A 21172-nucleotide genomic window follows, 5' to 3' on the forward strand; every position below is an offset into this window, starting at 1 on the left:
GCTTTGATGGTCTGGGCTGAGAATTCTGCTGAGATCCGAATTGGTTTCCCCCTATATATAATCTGATACTTTTCTCTTGCAGTCTTTAAAATTCTATCCTTATTCTGTATGTTATGTGTTTTCATTGTAGTGTGCCTTGGTGTGGGTCTGTTGTAATTTTGTACATTTGGTGTCCTTCAAGCCTCTCGTATCTGATTTTCCATTTAATTCTTTAGGTTTGGAAATTTTTCTGATATTATTTCATTGACAAGGGGATTGGTGGATGCTGGATTGGGGAGGGAGTCTGGGACCAGGCTGGTGTCAGGTCCCAGCAAGTGCTGCCCTGAGTTGGCCCTGGAAACCTGGTGGGTGCTGGACTGATTGACTGGGCAAGTTGAGAGCAAGATGCCCTTATACTCTTTTCCAACCTGCCAATCTCATGCAAGCCTCTGTCCTGCCTCTGCAGCAAGATAGTAACTATCTGCACACCTAGTAGGGATACCTCATGTGTAACCAAGCCTGCAGGCACCTGATGTTGGGCTTCCAGGCCCTGGTTAGTGTCTCAATATGGACGCTGCCACAATTTGAGATGGTGAAGGCAGAGCAGAGGTAACCCAAGATGACAGCGGAGGTGTCCCAAGATGGAGGCGACCACTTTCAGAAATGGGGCAGTAAGCGGGGGCCGTGCAGTGACAGTGGGTGGCCATGTTTGGAGATGCAGCATTGTGGCAGGTGGCACTGCAGCAGACAGCTGCCTCCAGGCCCTGTCCAGTGTCCCACGGTGGAGGTTACTATGTTTAGGTGGCTGTGGTGGCCGCTGTGATGTCCCAAGATGGAAGCAGCCACATTGGGAGATGAGGCAGTGGTGGCTGGCAGCTTGGTGATGATTGGCAGCTATGTTCTGCTTTCTCTTTTTATGTCAGCATGTTGTATATGACTTTCTTTGAAAGCAAACTAGAGTAGTCTTGCATAGACGCTTGGAGGGTGGCGTGACCAGCATGGCCAAACTCGTAGTTCTGGTGAGGGGGCGATGGGTGATTAGAAAAATAAAGACTCACACATGCAAATTGTGAAGATAAAGCTGGGATCAGGTGGAGTGCTGCTTTCTGAGGGAGAAGCAGATCTAAAGAGTTATGCTAACAATCTTTATTACCATTATCAGGTTAAAGACTATGCAAGCATTATTCCTTGTACTTAGGAAAGTTACAGAACTAGAAACATCTATGCAGCTTTTCCACTGTTGTAATGTGCAATGTTAGGGGCTTTGTGTAGTTCTCAAGGAGGTTCATTGTTTAAATTTATAGTTAAGAGGGCAGGCTCATGAGCAGCAGAGCTGGTGAAACATTGTGGTTGTCTAGTTAGAGAATTCCTCTATCCTCCAGAGCTATGTGCGTGAAACCAAGGTCAAAGGTGATGAGACTCTTGCACAGAGCCTCCTCAGGCTGGGCATTACCACAGTAGTTAGGCCTCCTATGCCTTGCACAGAGACTTTCTCAGACAACAGGCATGCCACAGCCATGAGTTCATCAGAGACCCCCAAATCTCAGTCTGTTCTTCACCACTTTGTCACCACTCTCCAAAGGAGGATATGCACAATTTATTGCAACTTTGTTTGGAATTGAACAATCCCACTGGAGATAACCCAAATGCACACCAATATGGAATTTCTTACATTATCATACAATCAAACTGGGAAATATATAGCTTTAAAAATTGAATAAACAAAAGACAACTCAAGGCATAACTCTCTATATTGGTATGACTAATCCACAATCTCCAAAATAAAAAGTTAAGGGTAAAATTGCAATACAGGAACCATGAGATAGTAAGAACAGAGTGTATGGTGAGCATTTGGAAGGAGGGACAAATGTGTGTGATTACTTGAACACATTTGTATGTCACAGGAGAAGAGGTGTCTCTGAAGAAGAGTCTGAGGAGTTCCTGGAGACAAGGGGAAATTCCACTCAGGACCAATGGGGTTCTTGGTTTATAAATTAATTTCAGCACAGGACAGTCAAAGACGAAGAGGTTTATTTAGGAAAGTAGATAACACATTCAAGGGAGAATATGTATGATGGTGTGTGTATGTGTGTGTGTGTGTGTGTGTGTGGGTGGGTGAGGCGGGGGGAGAGAGATGTGTTTTTGGAATTTCTGCTTCTTTTAAAGGAAATTTGGTGGGGGGGGGGTAGAAATGACATCAGTCTGGTGATCTCAGGATGGTTTCTGGTGGTCTGATCCATCTCCAGATCCTCAGGTTGACATGGTTCAGATTCATTATCTGATCAGTAGATAGCACTGGAAAGTTTCCTAAATTATAGGTTCCTTAAAATATTGTATATCTCTTTAATTTATTGGGGGTTAATTAACAGTGCTCAGGTACATTTACATATTTCCCAGGAATTTGGGAATGACAGACCTGGAATGAATGTGGAACCTCTGAATTAAAATCTTATTTCCTTGTCCTTTCTTTATGTTTCCTTTCTACCTCTTATTTCTTCTCTCCTACCTCATGTATATAGGCCTAGAAATCTCTGGAAGGGAGGCAAAAGAGACTGGTAGCCCTGGTTGCCTCTATGGGAGAGTTAGGCTGGGCACCTTGAGAAATCGTATTTCCATAGATACTTTTTTTTTTTTTGTGGTGCTGAGGATCAAACTCAGGGACTTGTGCTTGCAGTGCAAGCACTCTACCGACTGAGCTATCTCCCCAGCTCTACTTTTTGTTCTTTTGGAAGTTTTTTCTTTTTCTTTTTTAACTTTGTATATTCCAGGTTTAAATCAAAAACCAAATAGCAACCAACCAAATCCAAAGTTGAGCAAAGACTCAAACATGCAGGGGAAGAGCTGGGTGCAGCACAGTTGTGGGTGGGAATTTGGAGAGGAGAGGTGCCCCCACCTGCTGTAGCTCCCACTGGCTTCATAGCCTCAAAGGAGCTGCAGAGAACTGTTGTCTCACCTCCCTGCTCTACACACCCTGCACCCTGAAACCCTGGCAGGGCGGCCCCACCTGGACCAGGGCCTTTCCTCTCAAATTCTCCTTGATGGCTGTGCCATAGCGGGATGCTCATTGTCTGGGGGTGGGTGTCGGGTGGACAAAAGCCCTGCAGAGGTCTGCTCTGCCAAATGTCGTCTTCGGTCAGGTTCCATGGCAGTCCTCAAGCCTTTCATTTTCAGTTTATGAAAACACTGGGGTGGATTTAGTCTTTCCTTTGGGAAACAAAAAAACAACAAAGAGCATGTGTGCGAATCTTCTTTCAAAATAGTGGGGCATTTTGAGACGTGTGCTGCAGCTGCAGGGCTGTTTCAATCTTAAGCATTTCATTTTCTGAAAGCGCTTTAAAAAGATGCTGAAGAGAGAGAGGTCCTTGAGTACTTTTGGAAATGGAGGATTTTGAAAGCCTGTATTTATCCGCTCTTTGCAAAAAAAAAAAAAAAAAAAAAAAATCAATTCCTCTAGGGCAAAGCTTCCCAACCTTTTTACGTCATGGTACACAGAAAATTACATTATTTGAAGAGCATTTGGGGTAAAACCAGAGGGAATTTGAGTGCATCTCTATGAAGCTTATTTTAAAAATTAGATATAGCTTTTTAAATGTTAGAATTGTGATAAGAAAATGTTTAAAAATATTAGAGAGGATATTGTATTTGTTTAAAGTCTCCAAATAAAAATGTTCAGAATTTTAAATGAGAAAATTGAACTTGTTCTTATGAACACACTTATTATGGAAAAATTTCAAATATATGCAAATAAAGAGACTAGTGTAATGACCAAGTCCCCTCCCCCACATACCCAGCACCTAGAGAAAACAGTTATCAACTTATTTTACTTTCAGATTTCATGTTCTCTATTCCCTTTTGTTTGCTTAAATCTCTAAAAGCACATCCCAGCCATCATTTTATTTCATCTGAAAACACTTATGTATAAATTGCTAACAGAGCTTAAAAAATAACTTTAATACCACCATCACCTCACATAAATTAAAAATAATTTTCAGTATTATTTAGTATACAGTTCATGTTCATTTTTCTTCATTTGTCTCAAAATGTCTTTTATTGTTGGTCTATTTGAATCAAGATAAAAAATTTATAAAAACAAGGTTTGTAATCAATTGCTGCCTTTTAAGGCTTTTTGAATCTATAACATGAATATAACGTTTTTGAGTGTACTAAATTTTATTTCTTCATAAATTATACTCTGCCTATTTTTAAAATATAGCTTTATTGAGATATAATTCACATGCTGTGGTAGATTGAAAAATGGTCTCCACTCCTAAGATGATAAGTTCTGATCCCTGGAACCTATTAAGTGTTACCCTATGTGAAAATATGATCTTTACAAATGCAATACAGTTAAGGATTGTGAGATGGGGAGATTATACTGGGTTATCAGAGTGAACTCTACAGTCACCCATACCCTTACAAAACAGAGGCAGAGGGAGATTTTAAACACACTGATGTAAGGATGTAGCAGAGAGAGATTTGAAGGTATTGGCTGGATAGACTGATGCAGCCATAAGCCAAGGAATGCCAGTAGCCACCACAGACTGGAAGAGCCAAGGAATGGATTTCTCTTACATCTTCCAGAGGGAATATAGCCATGTCAACATCTTGATTTCAGTGAAGGGACACCAGCTTTGGATATCTGGCCCAGAACTGAGAGAATACAGTTTTTACTTTTTTAAGATTTCAAGTTTAGGCAATTTGTTACAGCAGTCACAGAAAAGTAATACATATACCATGCAATTTGACCACTTAAAGTATACAATTCAATAGTTTTTGGTGTACTTATGTAGTTGTATATTCATCATCACAATCAATTTTAGACTATTTCATCACCCTGCAAAGAAACCTTACATCCGATAGTAATCATGCCCTTTCTCTCTACCTCCCAATCCTAAGGAACCAATCTACTTTCTTTCTCTATATATTTGCCTATTCTAGATATTTTGTATAAATAACATCATACAATACATGGTCTTTTGTGATGGCTTATTTTACTTAGTTTAATATTTTAAATATTTTTTGTAGTTGTAGATGGATAGAATGACTTTATTTGTTTATTTTTATGTGGTGCTAAGGATCAAACCCAGTGCCTCACACATGCTAGGCAAGTACTCTGCCACTGAGCTACAGCGCATTCCTAGCTTAATATTTTTTAAGTTCATTCATGTTTTAGCTTATACCAATACTTCATTCCAATTTAAATAAGAACATAGCTTTGTTATCAATAATTTATTGATTTATAAATTTAAAATGTCTGGATTAAATCCTTCTCAGGATTCTTAGGCAATCTTTTCAAAATATTGGTAGTTATCCTTAATGTTTTGTTAGCTGAAGTCAGGATTTAAACTGTTTAATCTATTTTAACCTAATATTTTAATGTTTATATAATTCTGAAGTTTATAATGCCTAAAATTCTACTTGAGGAATCCAACAGCACATTCTTTGTTTTCATTGACTTGGATTTCCTTGGGTTAGTATGAGTGAATTTCAAGCCAATAGAAAATTTTCATGGCATCAATTTCAAGATAATGATGAATTAGTGTTGGTTGCCACTAAGAGGGCACAGTAGCCACAAATGGACAGAAGTACAGGACAGATGTGAAGACAAGAATTGGGGCCACATTGGAAGCAGGTTTTCCAGCAGCCTCAGCTCAGTCTTCCCAGATCTGTCGCATATGTGTCCTGCCCCTTCCCAGCAGTTGCAATGGCCCTTGATTCTGGGGACGGAGGTTTGCTGTGTGGGCTACTGAGGTGGATAGCCAGGTGGTAGGGTATCTTCTTGGTCTCTGACGTTGTGTCATGATGGAGTAAGAAGTTTGGGTGTCTTGTATCCCTCATTACTCCATCAGAACCCACTTCCCTGGGGCTGCCTTTTGAAGAGTTCTAGACCTGGTTTCTCCAAGTCCAATATGTCCAGCAGCATACTGTAACTTATTTGTGGTCCACAATTGGGCATATCCATTATAAAGTTCTTCTTTAGGTTGTCCATGGGCATTTGGGGCCAGTATGTGATGGGAAATGGTAGGAGGGCATATTTTGTAGACTTGTGACAGGTCTCTCATTTCCTTCTTTCTGAACATTAGTGACTAACATGGTTATCTTATCCTTGCATTGACATTGTATGTTGGGAGTTTGGGAAGAATATCAATAACTTGTGACATAGGTCACAGTACTAATCAGAAGAAAACATTACCAGGAGTTCCATCTTGAGTTCAAGCAATGAGGTCATGGATTTGAATTGATGCTGTAACAAGAGGATATTTTTGGAGATCTTGGAAATAGGTAAGTATATTTTGTATTTAGCAGGATGCTAATTATTTTGATTAGATGGTGGAATTTCTCAAAAATAGTTGCCATCACCACTATGGAAAGCAGTATGGAGATTCCTCATAAAACTTGGAGTGGAACCACCATTTAACCCAGCTATCCCACTCCTCAGTTTATACCCAAAGGACTTAAAATCAGCATACTACAGTGATGCATCCACATTAATGTTTATAGCAGCTCAATTTGCAAAAGCTAAACTATGGAACCAACCTAGATGCCCTTCAACAGATGAATGGATAAAGAAAATGTGGTACATGTGCACAATGGACTATTACTCAGCCTTAAAGAAGAATGAAATTATGGCATTTGCTGGTAAATGAATGGAACTAGAGAATATTATGCTAAGTGAAATAAGTCAATCCCCCCAAATTAAAGGCTAAATGTTTTCTCTGATAAGTGGATGCTGACCCACAGTGTGTGTGGTGGGAGTTGGCAAGAATGAAGGAACTTTGGATTGTGCAGAGGAGAGTGAGGGGAGGGTTGGGGCAGTGGGGATGGAAAGGACAGTAGAAGGAGACAGACATTATTACCCTGTATACATGACCAGTGCACCATGTATAACAGAGGAATGAGAAGTTATGTTCATTTGTGTACAATGTATCAAAATGCATTCTACTGTCATGTATAACCAATTAGAACACATAAAAAGATAAAAAATTTAAAAAATAAAATAAAGGTTATTTGAGCCCTTAGGGCTATTAAGGTCAAGCAACATCAGAAAATGTATATTTACTGCTTCTAGTTCACAAATTTGAAATATATGTATTAAACCTACTTTGTTTCTAGTATTTTTTAGATACTTTTATTGTGGTTAATTGTCACTTTCTTGATTTCATAAAGACTCAGTGTAGCATGTTAAAGCATTCTATTACTGTTGTGTTTCTAACAATTTTTCTAACAATAAGCACATGTTAGATTCTCAAATGTTAAAAAAATACTTGCCATCAATTCTTTCCTCTTTGTATGTTCCTGCCACCCCTCTATTAAGAGGTGACTTTTTTTGGGTTCCATGACTGCTTTGATCAATACAATAAAGTAAAAGTGATGTTCTAAAATTTATGTGAAACTCAAAGACCTGGAATATTCAAAACAATCTTAAAAAATTTGGAAAACCTACATTACTTGATTTCAGAATGTATGCTAGCCTTATAATTAATTAATTGTGGTATTATAAATTTACATATATGAATCAATGGAACAGAATAGGAAGTTTAGAAATAGAAACATCCAGATATGGATAATTGAATTTTGCAAAGGTACCAAGGATAATTCAGTAGAGAAAGAATAATCTTATGAACACCTGGTAACAGAACAATAGGATAAATAAAAGAAAAAAAATAAGAATCTCAATCACTGTCTTATATCATGCATAAAAATTAATTCGAGGTGGATCATAAGCTAAAGGTAAAAGCTACAGCCATAAAGTTTATATATATATGTATATATATATATGTATGAATATATGTACATACACACACACACACACACACACACACACACAAATATACATATAAAGAAAATCTTCTCCAACTTGGGTAGGTAAATGTTTTTTAGAAAAGACACAAATGCATTAAAAAAAAAGAACATTGATTGACATCATCAAAAATATAAAAATTCTTACCAACATTATCATTAATAAAGTAAAATGCAAGCTACAGGTGGTGAGCATGGGGGGAGATATATCTGAGATATATCTAGATATAAAAAATAATTCCTGTAAATTCATAACAAAATTAAAACTGGGCAATAAAAATGGGCAAAAAATTGAGCAGACACTTCATAAAAGAGCCTACAAGAATGACCACTAAAGACATGTACAGGTATTTAATATCATCAATCATCAGGAAATGACAATTAAAATCACAGGCTGAGTGCAGTAGCACATGCCTGTAATCTGAGCAACTCAGGAGGCTTAGGCAGGAAGATTTCAAGTTCAGGGCCAGCTTTAGCAACTTAGTGAGACCCCCATCTCAAAATTAAAAAATTAACAGGGGAGGGGGTGGGGGTAGGAAAGATGGTGGAATGAGACAAACATCATTACCTTATGTACATGTATGATTACACAAATGGTGTGACTCTACATTGTGTACAACCAGAGAAATGAAAAGTTGTACCCCATTTGTGTACAGTGAAAAAAACATTAACAGACCTGGGATGTAGCTCAGTGGTACGTTGCCCCTGGGTTCAACCCAGTGCCTCCTTCAAAAAAAATTGCAGTGAGAAGTCACATAATTATAAGAATTACCAGAATTAAAGTTAACAGCACAAATGTTGGCAACTGGGGTTCTCATAATTTGCAGGTGGAAATAGTGTGTGTATTAACAACTTTGGAAAACATTTTGTGTGTTTCTTAAGAGGTTAAACATATACCTACCCTAAGACACAGAAATCCCACTCCTTGATATTTACCCAAGATAAATAAAGTCATATTGTATATTACAAAAGAATATAAGACCAGGTGAGGTGGTGTATGCCTGTAATCCCAGAGGCTCCTGAGGCTGAGGAAGGAGAATCTCGAGTTCAAAGTCTGCCTCAGCAATTCAGCAAGGCTCTATGCAACTTAGTGAGAATCTGTCTCAAAATAAAAAATAAAAAGGGTTAGGGTCCAGTGGAGCACCCTGGGTCCAATCCATAGTACTAAAAAAAGAATATTTCTGTGTTAGTTAGCTTTTCTTCTCTGTGACCAAAATACCTGACAAGAAGAACTTAGAAGAGGAAAAATTTATTTTGAGCTTGTGGTTTCAGAGATCTCAGTCCATGGTGACTGTCTCTACTTTGGTGAGCCAGTGGTGAGGCAGAACATCCTAGCAGAAGGGTGTGGTGGAGGAAAGTTTCTCAGTTCATGACTGCTGAGGCAGTTTGGCGGGGTAGGAAGGAAAGGGTCAGGGATATATACTGTTTAAGGCCACATTCCCAGTCAGTGACCTCCTCTTCCAGCATGTCCACTTATCCAGTAGTCCATTCAAATTGTTAATCCATCAATTGGATTAATGGGCTGATGAGGTAACAACTTTCATAATGCAGTCTTTTCACCTCTGAACATTACTGCATTGCCTAACACATGAGCTTTTCAGGGACATTCCTAGATTCAAACTAACAATTTGAATATTTGTAGCGGTTGTATTCATAACAGTTAAAACTGTTAGAAAGCTAAAAGTCAGTCAACAAGAGATTGGGTTAACAAACTGTGTTGTAGTTACACAATATTTCTCAACAACAACAACAACAAAAAAAATGGATAAGTACAACAACATGGATAGATTCAAATAATTATATTGATGAAAGAAGCTAGACATAAAGAGCACATATTATGTGATTCTACTTCCATGAAGTTGAAGACAAGGCAAAATTAATCTGTAATGACAGAAATCAGAATAGTACATGCCTCCAAGGGGGCAGGTGAGGAATGTCTGGGAAGTAGACACAAGAATTTCTGGTTAATCGAAACATCCCATTATACTCCTTAACTATACATTTGACTCTGTATACATGGATTCAACCAACTGCACATCAAAACTATTTGGAAAAATTCTTTGTCTGTTTTGTAAGTCATTATTTGCCAAACAATACAGTATAGCAGCTATTTACATAGCATATATATTATGTTAGATGTTATAAATTATCTTGAAATGGTTTAAATTATACAAGAGGATGTGCATAAGTTCTATGCAAATGCTATACCAATTGATATAAACCATGTGAGTACCAACAGATTTTTGTATCTGAGTGGGCTCCTGGAACCAACCCCCTGTGAATTCTGAGGGATCATAATCTTGTTTGTTAAGTAAGCCTCATAATGCTGGAAGCAAAAGAAATTGCTGGAATAATAGAAATGTTCTCTATCTTGACAATGGTGATTATACGGGTGTGTACATTTAGCAAGAGTCATTAAATTGTAAACTTAAGATATGTGCATTAAACTTAAGTACATTTTCCCTCAGTTAAGAACATTGCAAATCTAAGAGAAGCTATATGGATTAGCATTTTCTAGAACCTCATCACTGAAGCCTTAGTTCACATGTTGTCTCCTCAGGGAGATCCTCCCTGACAACTATGATTGCCCTTGCTGTATCATATAACCTACTTTTATTTTCTTCTCAGTACTTATCTGTATTCAAAAGAATATTTAAAAAACTATCAAGTAGTTGCTCCATTATTTCCCACTACAGTTAAGCTCTATGAAAATAGGAACCATATCTATTTTATTCACTTCTTTACCTCCAGGGTCTGCCTCCAAAGATTTGCCCAACATATATTTGTTGTTACTGAATGCTTAATGAATACAAAGGTGCAAAGATCAAACTAATTAATATAGATTAGTTCCTTCTATTTGCAAAATATGGGATGGGTAGTATACAAGGGGTTTATTATCATCACCAAAGGAAATGACAATCAGTTTTTCGTTCCTTGGATAAGCATTTACTAGGTACCTCCTGGGTCCTGAACAATGGAACGATGCCTGATATCCCCAGAAAAATAAGACCAGATTATCATTGGTATTGAGATAGATGTTGAATGATAAGTGGACCACTGCCTACTGGGAATTGAAGCAGGTTTTTGAATTCCCTCATGCTTTGGAACAGTGATCTTTAGGTTCATATTACAGAAAGTAAGTATTTTTTGTTTTTCAAATGCAGTAAATTTCTGTTAAAGCTTTAGAGCAGAACAACCAAAATCAGGACTCCAGGATAGATACCATGAAGATTATTTTAGGATCCACCCATCATGGGTTGAGGGAGTCCTGAGCAGTGCAAAGGAAGAAGAAATGACAGATGAAAGAGACATTTTACCCACAACAGTAGATTTTATTGTATAATCCCAATAAGAAAAGTCAGGCCTTGACCATTAAAAATTTTTAAGAAACATTCTTTTAAAATTGTTTTATAAGATTTAAAGGATTGGGCTGGGGATATAGCTCAGTTGGTAAAGTGCTTGCCTTGCAAGCACAGGCCCCTGGGCTCCATCCCCAGCACCGAAAAAAAAAAAAAAAAAAAAGATTTAAAGATGGTCATGCAATTTGGACTTGTTGAGAAATTTTAACAAAAGTTTTATATGTTACCCTCCCTTCCTCCCTCCCTCCCTCACACCCTTCCTTCCTTTCTTTCTTTCTTTCTTTCTTTCGTTCTTTCTTTTTCTTCTTCCTTTGGTATTGGGGATTGAACCCAGGGCCTTGCCACTACCACTGAACTCCATCCACTCCTTCCTTCCCTTTTATTTTTAATTTTGAGACAGGGTCTTGCTAAATTGCTGAGGCTGGTCTTGAGCTTGCATGCCTCTTACCTCCATCTCCTGAGTAGCTGTGATTACAGCATGTGCCACAGTGCCTGGCTAAATGTTATTCATTGATTCATTGCTTCCAAAAGTCTACCAAATGGGCCTTTATATGGAAAATGCTTTCCTTAGCCCTCACAGCCACTTTCTCCCGGAGACCAGGACTCATTTCCTTTTAGTCGATCACAATCACTAGCCCTCTCCCCCAGAATTTCCATGTCAATGATAGTTCACACATTTCCTTCCCAGGAGACCTTTGGCTATAAATAGATAGTAGCCAGCATGGATAGCATTATGAACAACACTTTCAGGAAGTAGGCAAACAGCTGGTCTCTAAGTCCATGAAGGAAGCAGATTTAAATTTCAACAGGGACAACATAGGCTTGACATAAATGACAACTGTCTCATGTCAAAGATTTCCTTAATTGGGTCTGAAAAGAGCAGAAGATGAGGCAGTTATGTGTGGAATGATGTGGGTATATTTCTGTCTAGAAGCAGAGAAGAGATTTATGACTTTATCTTTTTAAAGTTTATTTTTAGATTATGAGAGTAATACTAGCTCATTGTTTCAAATTCAGAAAGTAAAGAGTAACACATAGAAGACATATATTTCTCGTAATTTTATACCTGGTCATAGCCATTATTAGCAATTTGATGTACTTCTTTGCTGTTGTTTTAATACGCACAACACACACACACACACACACACACACACACACACACACACACGCACACAGACCGTACATGCTCAATTTTTCATCCTGATTTGTTTTGTCCAGCATCTTCCTACATTATTAAACATACCCCCAACCTTTTTTTTTTTTTTTTTTTTTTTTTTTTTTTTGTAGTAGTACTAGAGATTGAACCCAGGGTTACTCTACTACTGAGCTCTATCCCTAGGCCATTCCCCAACCCTTGTTTTTTTTGTTTTTTTTTTTTTGTTTTTTTTGTTTTTGTTTTTTTGAGATAGAGTCTTGCTAAGTTGCCAAGACTGGCTTCAAACTTGTGATCTTCCTGCTTTAGCCTCCTGAGTGACTGGGATTTCAGATATGTGTACCACTGAGCCTGGCCTGGCCAACTTGAGCTTTGAGGAGAATTTGTCTTCTTTTATCCTTATAACTGGAGAATTGAATTACCATAAACATTTCTTGGAAGACAAAATGATTTGTTTTTCTTTTGTTTTCTAGGTTCTGCAAAGATGTGAGGTAGAGAACAATGTGAGCATTTGCTGGAGAGGGACCTCTGTGGTGGCAGGGCTGTCATTTTTAAACCAGCCACAGAGTTCAAAGCCTGGTCTTTGCAAACTCTGGTTAAACCACCTTCAAACTACGGGTGTTTCTAACTGGAACCTCTGAACTTCATATACCATCTTTATATACGAAATTGCCCTTCTGATTCCATTTTGTTCTTTGGTGAGTTTGGGTAGAAAGTCAATTTTTCAGGAGACAACTGAGAACCCCAGATTAGCTGAATTTAGAAGTTTCAGTTTGCTAAAACCACACATTAAGTCTCTGTGGCCATGAGTCTTTGTTAATCTGTGATCCTTCCTTCTCGTTTCCTCAGCTCCATTCCCAAATTCTGAAGTTGTTATCATATAGAAAATGCCTGGTATCACCCAAGAAATAAAATTCCTTTGTCCTGGAGGCCAAAAATATGACTATTAATTGTTGTTGGGGAAATAAAAATCTTTACTAGACATTTTCTCCTACAAAAGAATGATCACAAATAAACTGATCTGTGGAAAGATAAAAAATCCAAAATGTATTTGCCACCAAAACCAAATAGCCCTCTTCCTTCAAATGGGTTGAATGCTGGAAATAAAGATTTGTAAAATCAGAAGAGAATGGACTTAGCAAAGTGCAACCAGTTTTCCTTTTCTGCAGCTTTGGAGATGACCATGTGGCATTTCTTTGTTCTCTATTTCTTTGTCTTGTTCATCTGGAAGTATACCAACCTCAGGAGCTGGTGGGGAGCGTCTTGGTTTCCACATTTAAAATAAAAGGAGAATATTTAAAAGACCAGCTCTCTCAAAGCTATCTCTAACGTTTGTAGAATTTCTGCCAATATCTGCTCCTCGTAAACTGCAAGGCAACTTAGAAACAGCGACAACACCTTCGTAAGCCTCCCCCAGCTCTTTCCTTATAATTTCCTTCCTTTAATGAAGGGAAATTGGTGTGCTATATTGTGTCAGAGTTGGGGGCTCACATAGATACAAATGGAAAGCAAAGAGCTTCTGACTGCCAATGGGCCAGGTGCTCGCTAATTGTAAAACGGAATAATGGATAATAACCCATCTTAGTGTGTTGATCAATGCAGTTCGCTTCTATGATGCAGAAGAGGTCACTGGAGACAATGTGTAGGCCTCTCATTGCTCCTATTCATTAACAAGGCACTGCTGGCTGAAATACAGGCTCCATTACCTAGATGCAACAATGACAGGGACCCGACATCAAATTGTAATTATGTTTGATCAGGGCTGGGATACAGTTGCTATAATCAGAATCACTCTGAATTAATTTTATACTTGTGAAAGGATATGAGGTGAGATTGATTTAATGGTAACCAAAGCAACCTCCTTTTCTATTACTCTCTAAGCTTAAAAAAAATGTAAAAAGAGAAAGGGAAAAATGGAGGGCAAAGGAAGACAGAGAGATGACCATTTCAATTCTATTAATTTTATCTCAACTAGTTAGGAGAAAATGTGTTACAATGAGAGCAAATATAGTGTAGCAGGGTGATCACTGTCTGGGTCCTGGAAACCTTTGTGGCTCTCATTACTTGCCCACAGCAGATCCCGTGATGCCTCATTTCCTCTTCTCTTTTGTCCATTTCACATGTGTTTGGAAACAGCTTGTTTAGGGCAAGAATTTCAATTTGCAGAAAAAGGAGGAGGAAATTCAAGCTGGGCAACATTTCCTTTCTCTGGTAAGAGTCAGTTATTCAGTCTTTTACCTTTGGCTCTCTCTTTATATCTCTGACCCAATAACCTTTGGCTTACTCGAGAGCAAACAGAACATTTTGGAGACCTGAATGTGAAATGGCTTCAGAAGACAGAGATGTGGGAGCGTGATAGGGGAGCACATCTAGTTCCTCACTATTGAAATTTTGTTTTGGGTTAGTGAGATGCTCCTAAGGGAATAGTTGAGATAATTGGTGAAATGTGTGTGCATATAAGTACATTTTCATTTATGTACACATAAGCAGATATCAGTACATGTGATTCGCTCCATTCATATGTGTTTCACCTCTAATATTTAGATGTCATAAATTAAATATTTTCTATTTCTGCCTCCCTGAAAGGTTTATTAATCTTCCTCCATATCATATCAATTTCAAGAGTAGAAATATCACAGTAATTTTGAGAATAGAATTCTGTTAAAATAGATAGACAATGACTTACTGAGAGGAGCCTTTTAACTTTAAGTACATCTTAGATTATTTTGTGGATAAGACAATAATCCATTATTTTCTTATAATGTATGCATTAAGTATTTTCATGTAAATATTTTCAGTCATTTAAGCAAGTAGGAAGTATTGAAAGAAAGTATCTCTCCTCCAGATTTTAAAAAAGGAAATCTTTTTGTTGTCCTCTTGGCTACAACATCTTAGCTATTCAACTAATAATAATGTAATAAACATATGAAGAAACAATCAAGGTGATAATGGTACATATTACTGTGTATCTGACTACCTAGAAATTTCATGTGTAAATTTAAATTTTATGTCATATGTTAACTAGGATGTTTAAGATTTGAAAAAAGCAGCCAGGTGTGGTGGTGCATGTCTATAATACCAGCAGCTCGGGAGGCTGAAGCAGGAGAATTTTGAGTTCAAAGTCAACCTCAGCAACTTAGTGAGGCCCCAAGCAACTCAGTGAGACCCCAAGCAACTCAGTGAGACCCTGTCTCTAAATAAAATTTTAAAAAGGGTTGGGGATGTGGCTTAGTGGTAAAGCATTCCTGGGTTTAATCCCTGATACAAAAAAAAAAAAATTTCAACAAAACTTTATTTCACCTCTTTTGGAGCTAGAGATATTTTATAAAATCTTAGAAAATATACTTTATATGTACTAATTCTGTTGTTTTCTTCTTGTTTGTTTTGTCCATAGACAATGTGAGTAAATAAACATGGAGAAGTTATGGAGATGAATTAAGGCAGTTGTGAAGTAGGAGAGTCTCCTTGGAGTGTTGCACTTTTTCTTGATTTTCCTATCATTTTTCTAGTATAGGAAAAATTAGTAGAAGAAATAATGGGGACATTAAAGGTTAAATGGGTCTAGGTTCATGTACACATCATGAAAAATTCCTGTATTACTCTGCTACACTTAGCCTTTTTACATTTGAGGTTTTGTTTTTGTTCTGAACTTTTCTGTTGCCTTTTTGGGGCTGACGTCACCTGTAGGTAGTCTGTGTGTGGGGGTGGAGCCGACTTGGGCCTTGGGGACCCTGCGCTTCTGGGCCCCTTAGAGAGCTCTGCCTGCTAAGCCAGGTTTCTCCCAGGGCCACCTGCCCTGAGACTCCGCATGGCTGGGCTGGGGGCTGTTGGCCCACCCTCCCTATCTGGTGGGCTGCACTGTATCTTTTTAATCCTTGTTCCTCTCCTGCCCCCATTTTGAGAGCCAGGTTTGGGCCCTCTTACACCTTCAATGCACCTATCCTTTCTAACACATCACCTTCAATTGTAATTACAACATCTTGAAAGTCATTTAATAAAGAAGGAAAATTAGGCATGGAAAAAAAGTAGCGGCCAAACTACCTGTGCAGAGAGGCCTAGCAGACCCAGGACTGCTGTCTTTAGAAAGGCCTATTTCCAAGGTTGGTCCTTGGTTAGTATTTGGGAACTGGATGGGTGAAAATTTCCCTATACCAACATAAAAATTTCCCCAAATGATAAGCTTGGCTTCCTGTACAAGCAATGTGGTTTATGCTAAATATGTGCCTCCCTTTCAGGAGCCTGGATATCAAGGTTTGTGGTTAGTCATTTAGGCATTATGTGCCTCTGTGACCAACCCAGGGGAGGATTCTTGGAAGCTTATTCATGCTCCATGCACCTTTTCCCTTGGCTGATTTTGCTGTGTATTTTTTCATGTTAATAAATCTTAGCTAAGAGTACAAATATATGCTAAGTACTATGAGTCCTTTAAACAAATTATCAAACATTTGGGGTGGTCTTGGGAACCACACATCACATCTTCATCACAGTAAGAAAACAGGTTCTGAGTTGTTCAGTTACTAACTCTGTCCACATCCCCAAAACCAGTGTTGTAAAAAGGTGACTTAGTAAAATATTAAGAATTTTTATGAAAAATTTTGCTTTTCATACTTAATTCAGAGAGAAAGAAACAGACTAAAGGTTCTGGGTAGAAAGCCCAGGGGAATTGTTACATGCCAGACTCTCTGAGGCAGCAGAAACAGGTGAAAATAAGGAAGGAAAGGTGATTTGAAAGCCCTATGTGAAGTCCTAACCTCCATCCTTGCCATACACCCTCTAACCATTAGCTGTCAGGGGCGGGCTCTGAGAGCCCCAGAGCCGCACCGTGACCTGGTCTCTAAGGTGGCGCCTGGCAGCTTGCCAGACATAGCTGCACTCATATACAATTTTAGCGGGGACTATCACAACGCGTACGCTCTTCTTGATCACAGGAACCAAAAGGGCTTTATTCCACAAGTCTCAGACTTATATTGAGAACATCAGCCTATCAGAGAGTAGACTACCAGGAAAGTCAGCCTATCAAGGAACAGTCTCCAGGCAGATACCAGGATCGCCTCATGTACAACAGCCAACCAGAGTTACTTTCTAAAACTTGTATATGAGTGCAGCTATGTCTGGCAAGCTGCCAGGCGCCATCATAGAGATCAGGCCACGGTGCGGCTCTGGGGCCCTCAGAGCCCGCCCCTGACAATTAACTACCAGTTCCCCCCAATCACAAGTATCCTTTTATGCCCCCATCCCCTGGCCTTTTTTGGATTGGAAGAATTGGAATGTTTGCAGGTGGGTCAATGAAATAGGGATGTCAAGAATAAGGGATAATTCTCTCTGAGAAGAGTTTAGTTTCCAGTGTTCCATGCCAACTTGGAATCCGGGAATAGGATGTGTCTCTACCTTAGTGGAGTAAACCTATGAATGGCACATCAAGCCAAATTTGGATGAGAGAGAATAGCTCGATCCTTTAAAAAAAAAAAAAAAAAAAAAAAAAAAAAAGCTGACCATTTAGACAATTTAGATTGCTTTGACCTTCAAAAAAAAGGTCACTCCATGAATCTTCACAGCTATTCCTAGGGCCTCAGGGTATAAAAACATGTACACAATACAATATTTTCAACTCCAGCTCAGAATTGTTCTCTTATAAAGTGAAAAGAGAGTCAGTGAGAATTCACCCACATTACATCAGAGCAAACACTGGGCAAACATACTATGCTCTTCTCCAAAATAAGAAACCACCCAGGAGGCTAAGGCAGGAGGATATCCGATTCCAGGCCAGCCTGTCTCAAAGTAAAAAAAAGGAAAGGAAAAAGAGTTGAGGATGTCACTCAGCATTAAAAGTCCTTGGGTTCAATCCCCAGTATTAAAGAGAGAGAGAGAAACGAGAGAATTAGCATTTAAAATAGAGAGACCCCTCCCACCGCATCTAAAAATACCATACTTCAAGGAATAGAGAGCTTCATTCAATAAAGAAACTTAATGAGAACATATGCAACAAATAAGAACTTGGAAATGAGATGGTGAAACAGAACAGGAAGAAAAGAGACGGAAGACCTAAAGAAACTGAGGAACAGAATAACACTGTTATAGATCCAATACTTGGATCTGATAAAATCTGGGAAAAGAACAGACCCGCCGGCAGAAAATTGATCTTCCAACAGAGAATAGGCTTGTAATAATAACATGCTTGCAGAGGAAAATAAGGTTAAGCATTTAAGAGAAATTAAGTAAATATTGAAGGCAGACAAATAAAACACATAAAAATAACTGGTGAACTTAGAGGACACAACCCCAAAAATGAAAAATGCAAACTTTTCAAAGACACAAGAATGGTGCCTGAACAGTGTTCAAAGAAAAGTGGTTACAGAATGGTCAGTATGTATCAAGTTGCCCTGGATATCTTAGTTGAAGGATAAAGATGGAGTCATTCACATATCCAGGTAGAATAATGTAAGTCATTTACAAGGAAGAAACATTGGACTGGCCAGAGACTTCTCCACACAACATTATATTTAAAAAAATTTCTGTTGTCTGCCAAGGAATGTGAAGCCTCCAAATGTTATACTAAGGCAAGTTATCATTTGAGTGTAATGACCAATGTCATCTCTTTTCAAACATAAAAGAACTGAGTCATACTTGAAAAAGTATATGATGATGAAATCCAGTCATGCAAGATATAAATAAAATAAAGGAGCTTGAAAAAGAAAAGCCACAGTGAAGTGGTTGGTGAGCATGGAATCCATGTAAAGACAACTGAAATTGAACAAACCTGGAAATTACGACACTATAGCACTATGGAAATGGTATAATGTTGGTAGCAGAGAAATGGTCTAAAACAAAAATGGGGAGATGGGAAGGAAGGATAAGACAACTTTTTTTTTTTTTTTTAATGCTCATTCCTGAGTCAATTGATATTTGCTATGGAATTTACTTTTCCTAAAATAATGAAACTTCCAATGTCTTTGGAATCTTGCTTTAAACCTTTAGCAAATGCTATTCTTTGTGGTTGAAAACAAAACATTTTTCATTTTAACTTAATTTCTTTTTCTTCTGTTTAACTAAAGAAATTTTAAGTAAATGTTTTAAATAAATAGCACCTATTTTTATGATTCCATTTGTGTGGAATTGAGTTATTTAGGCCTTCTTCCATTCTTTTATTAATATACACTGACAGACACAGAATTATTTAAACATTCATGAAGTCTTAATTTTTTTTTCTGAATGGTAAGATTTTTGGTGACTTTAAAAAAATTGCCCTGCTTTATTTTATTACAATAAGCGGTTATCTTTTTATTATTAAACAATTAAGACATTAAAATGCTAAAGAGAGTAATTTAATGAACTCCTGTGCATCTGCTGCTCAGCATTACAAAAACAAAACAAAACAAAAACCTTGGCATTTACTGTTTCTATGTGTATTTCTTTGTTTTTGTATGGAGTAATTTTTCTTCTGAAATAAGCTTCTTTATTCCCTTCCTTTATAAAGTGTCTTAGAGAAAGATCAACTGAAAGAAGGTAAGAAATGAGAAGGCTTTGTTCTTTGCTAGTTGGAGGTTAGTCTAAAAAGGAGAAAACTCATGCGTTCTGACAGTGGTAGAGGAAACCTTTGGAATGGGTTCCTTTATTTGATCCTAAATTCAGATGCTTGCCCTCCCTGATTGTAAGTGATTCAGGGATAGAGTTTATGGTCAAGGGAAGGAACATAGGACATGAACCCAAGCATTGTCTTCATGGAAACATGGTATCTTGTTTTTAACATGATATTCCTGGTAAGTACTGGATTTGTTTGTACATCATTTTAAAGATTTCAGCCAGCATTATCAGTTCTCACTGGTACCCTGGAGGTGAATTGCCTGCTGATTTCTGTGTCTGGATTCAAGTACAAGTGGAAACCTTGTGTCTGGGCAGCTTCCTTGCATGGCCGAAGATTATGTTTGTACCACTGGCTGGTGGCAGTGACGTACAAGGGTAGAGCCACTGAACACTGTGCCTGGGGGTGCATGGTTTGTGGAGGCCTTAAAAGCTATAAAAAAAGACTAAAATTTGGTCTAATTTTTATTATTATCACCATATGCTAACAGTTCTAAACAATGTCAAAGATAAAATATTACTACTGCTGCACACACACACAATTAGTTGTAAGTTCTAAACAATTATAGCAGTTAATGTTGAATGAGGCAGTCATATGCTTATCAGTGGTGGGGCAGATGTATTTGAAAAATCTACTTTGGGAAAAAAATTATGTTGGAGAAGGTCCATTTTTGGTAGAAAAACTTGTTTACTACTTTTAAACACAGCAAACAGCTTTACATTCACTCCTATTAAAATATAGGCTGAGGCATTCTTTACAGAAATTCATTTCACACATCATGGAGTTTTTATTTGCATTTATACTTTAAACAGTGAAATAGAGGGGTGAATGTTGGCAAATGCAAATTTTATGTCATACATGAAATGAATGGAATTTGAGTAATATGTTAAAGTTAAATACATTTTACAAATTAAAATTAAATAACCAAGTCAAGAAAATAGTGATTATTACAGAAAATTATTTTATATATAGGCAGGGGCTGTTAAAAATGATTTAATTGTTGTCCCATCCATGAGATATGCTGCTGCCTGATAGTTTCATTTACTACTTTGGTTTGGTGGTCGGCCTTCTAACTAATGCAGAATAGGTTTGTACCTAATTAGCTATGGGTTTCTCTCGATTTCCTGCCCTTCCTGTCTGAGATATTTTTGTACTTTGTCATGGGATAAACAGAAATGCATTTTATTTTCAGGGCCTTTTATTTAATCCCACTTCTGAGTGAATGAAAATTCATACAGCACATCCACAACATTTACATTCTTCTCCAAGTTTATTATTCACTCAATTATATGTGTGTTTGTT

General features: G+C 37.8%; 1 protein-coding gene across 2 annotated transcripts in view; it reads left to right on the forward strand.

The window, feature by feature from the left end:
- The window catches only part of Rmi1 (RecQ mediated genome instability 1), a 167533-nt gene extending 153670 nt beyond the window's left edge, over positions 1–13863 (forward strand). Inside the window, exons 4-5 of one of the 2 annotated variants that reach the window (XR_007104894.1) lie at positions 12765–12989; positions 13141–13863. The gene's annotated coding sequence lies outside the window, so the exon portion shown is untranslated. Of the gene's footprint in view, positions 1–12764 lie in introns of both variants that reach the window. The other variant, XR_007104893.1, reaches the window with a different exon arrangement.
- The last annotated feature ends 7309 nt before the right edge of the window (positions 13864–21172 follow it).

The sequence above is a fragment of the Sciurus carolinensis genome, chromosome 14 (assembly GCF_902686445.1).
Source record: "Sciurus carolinensis chromosome 14, mSciCar1.2, whole genome shotgun sequence".
Lineage (NCBI taxonomy): Eukaryota > Metazoa > Chordata > Mammalia > Rodentia > Sciuridae > Sciurus > Sciurus carolinensis.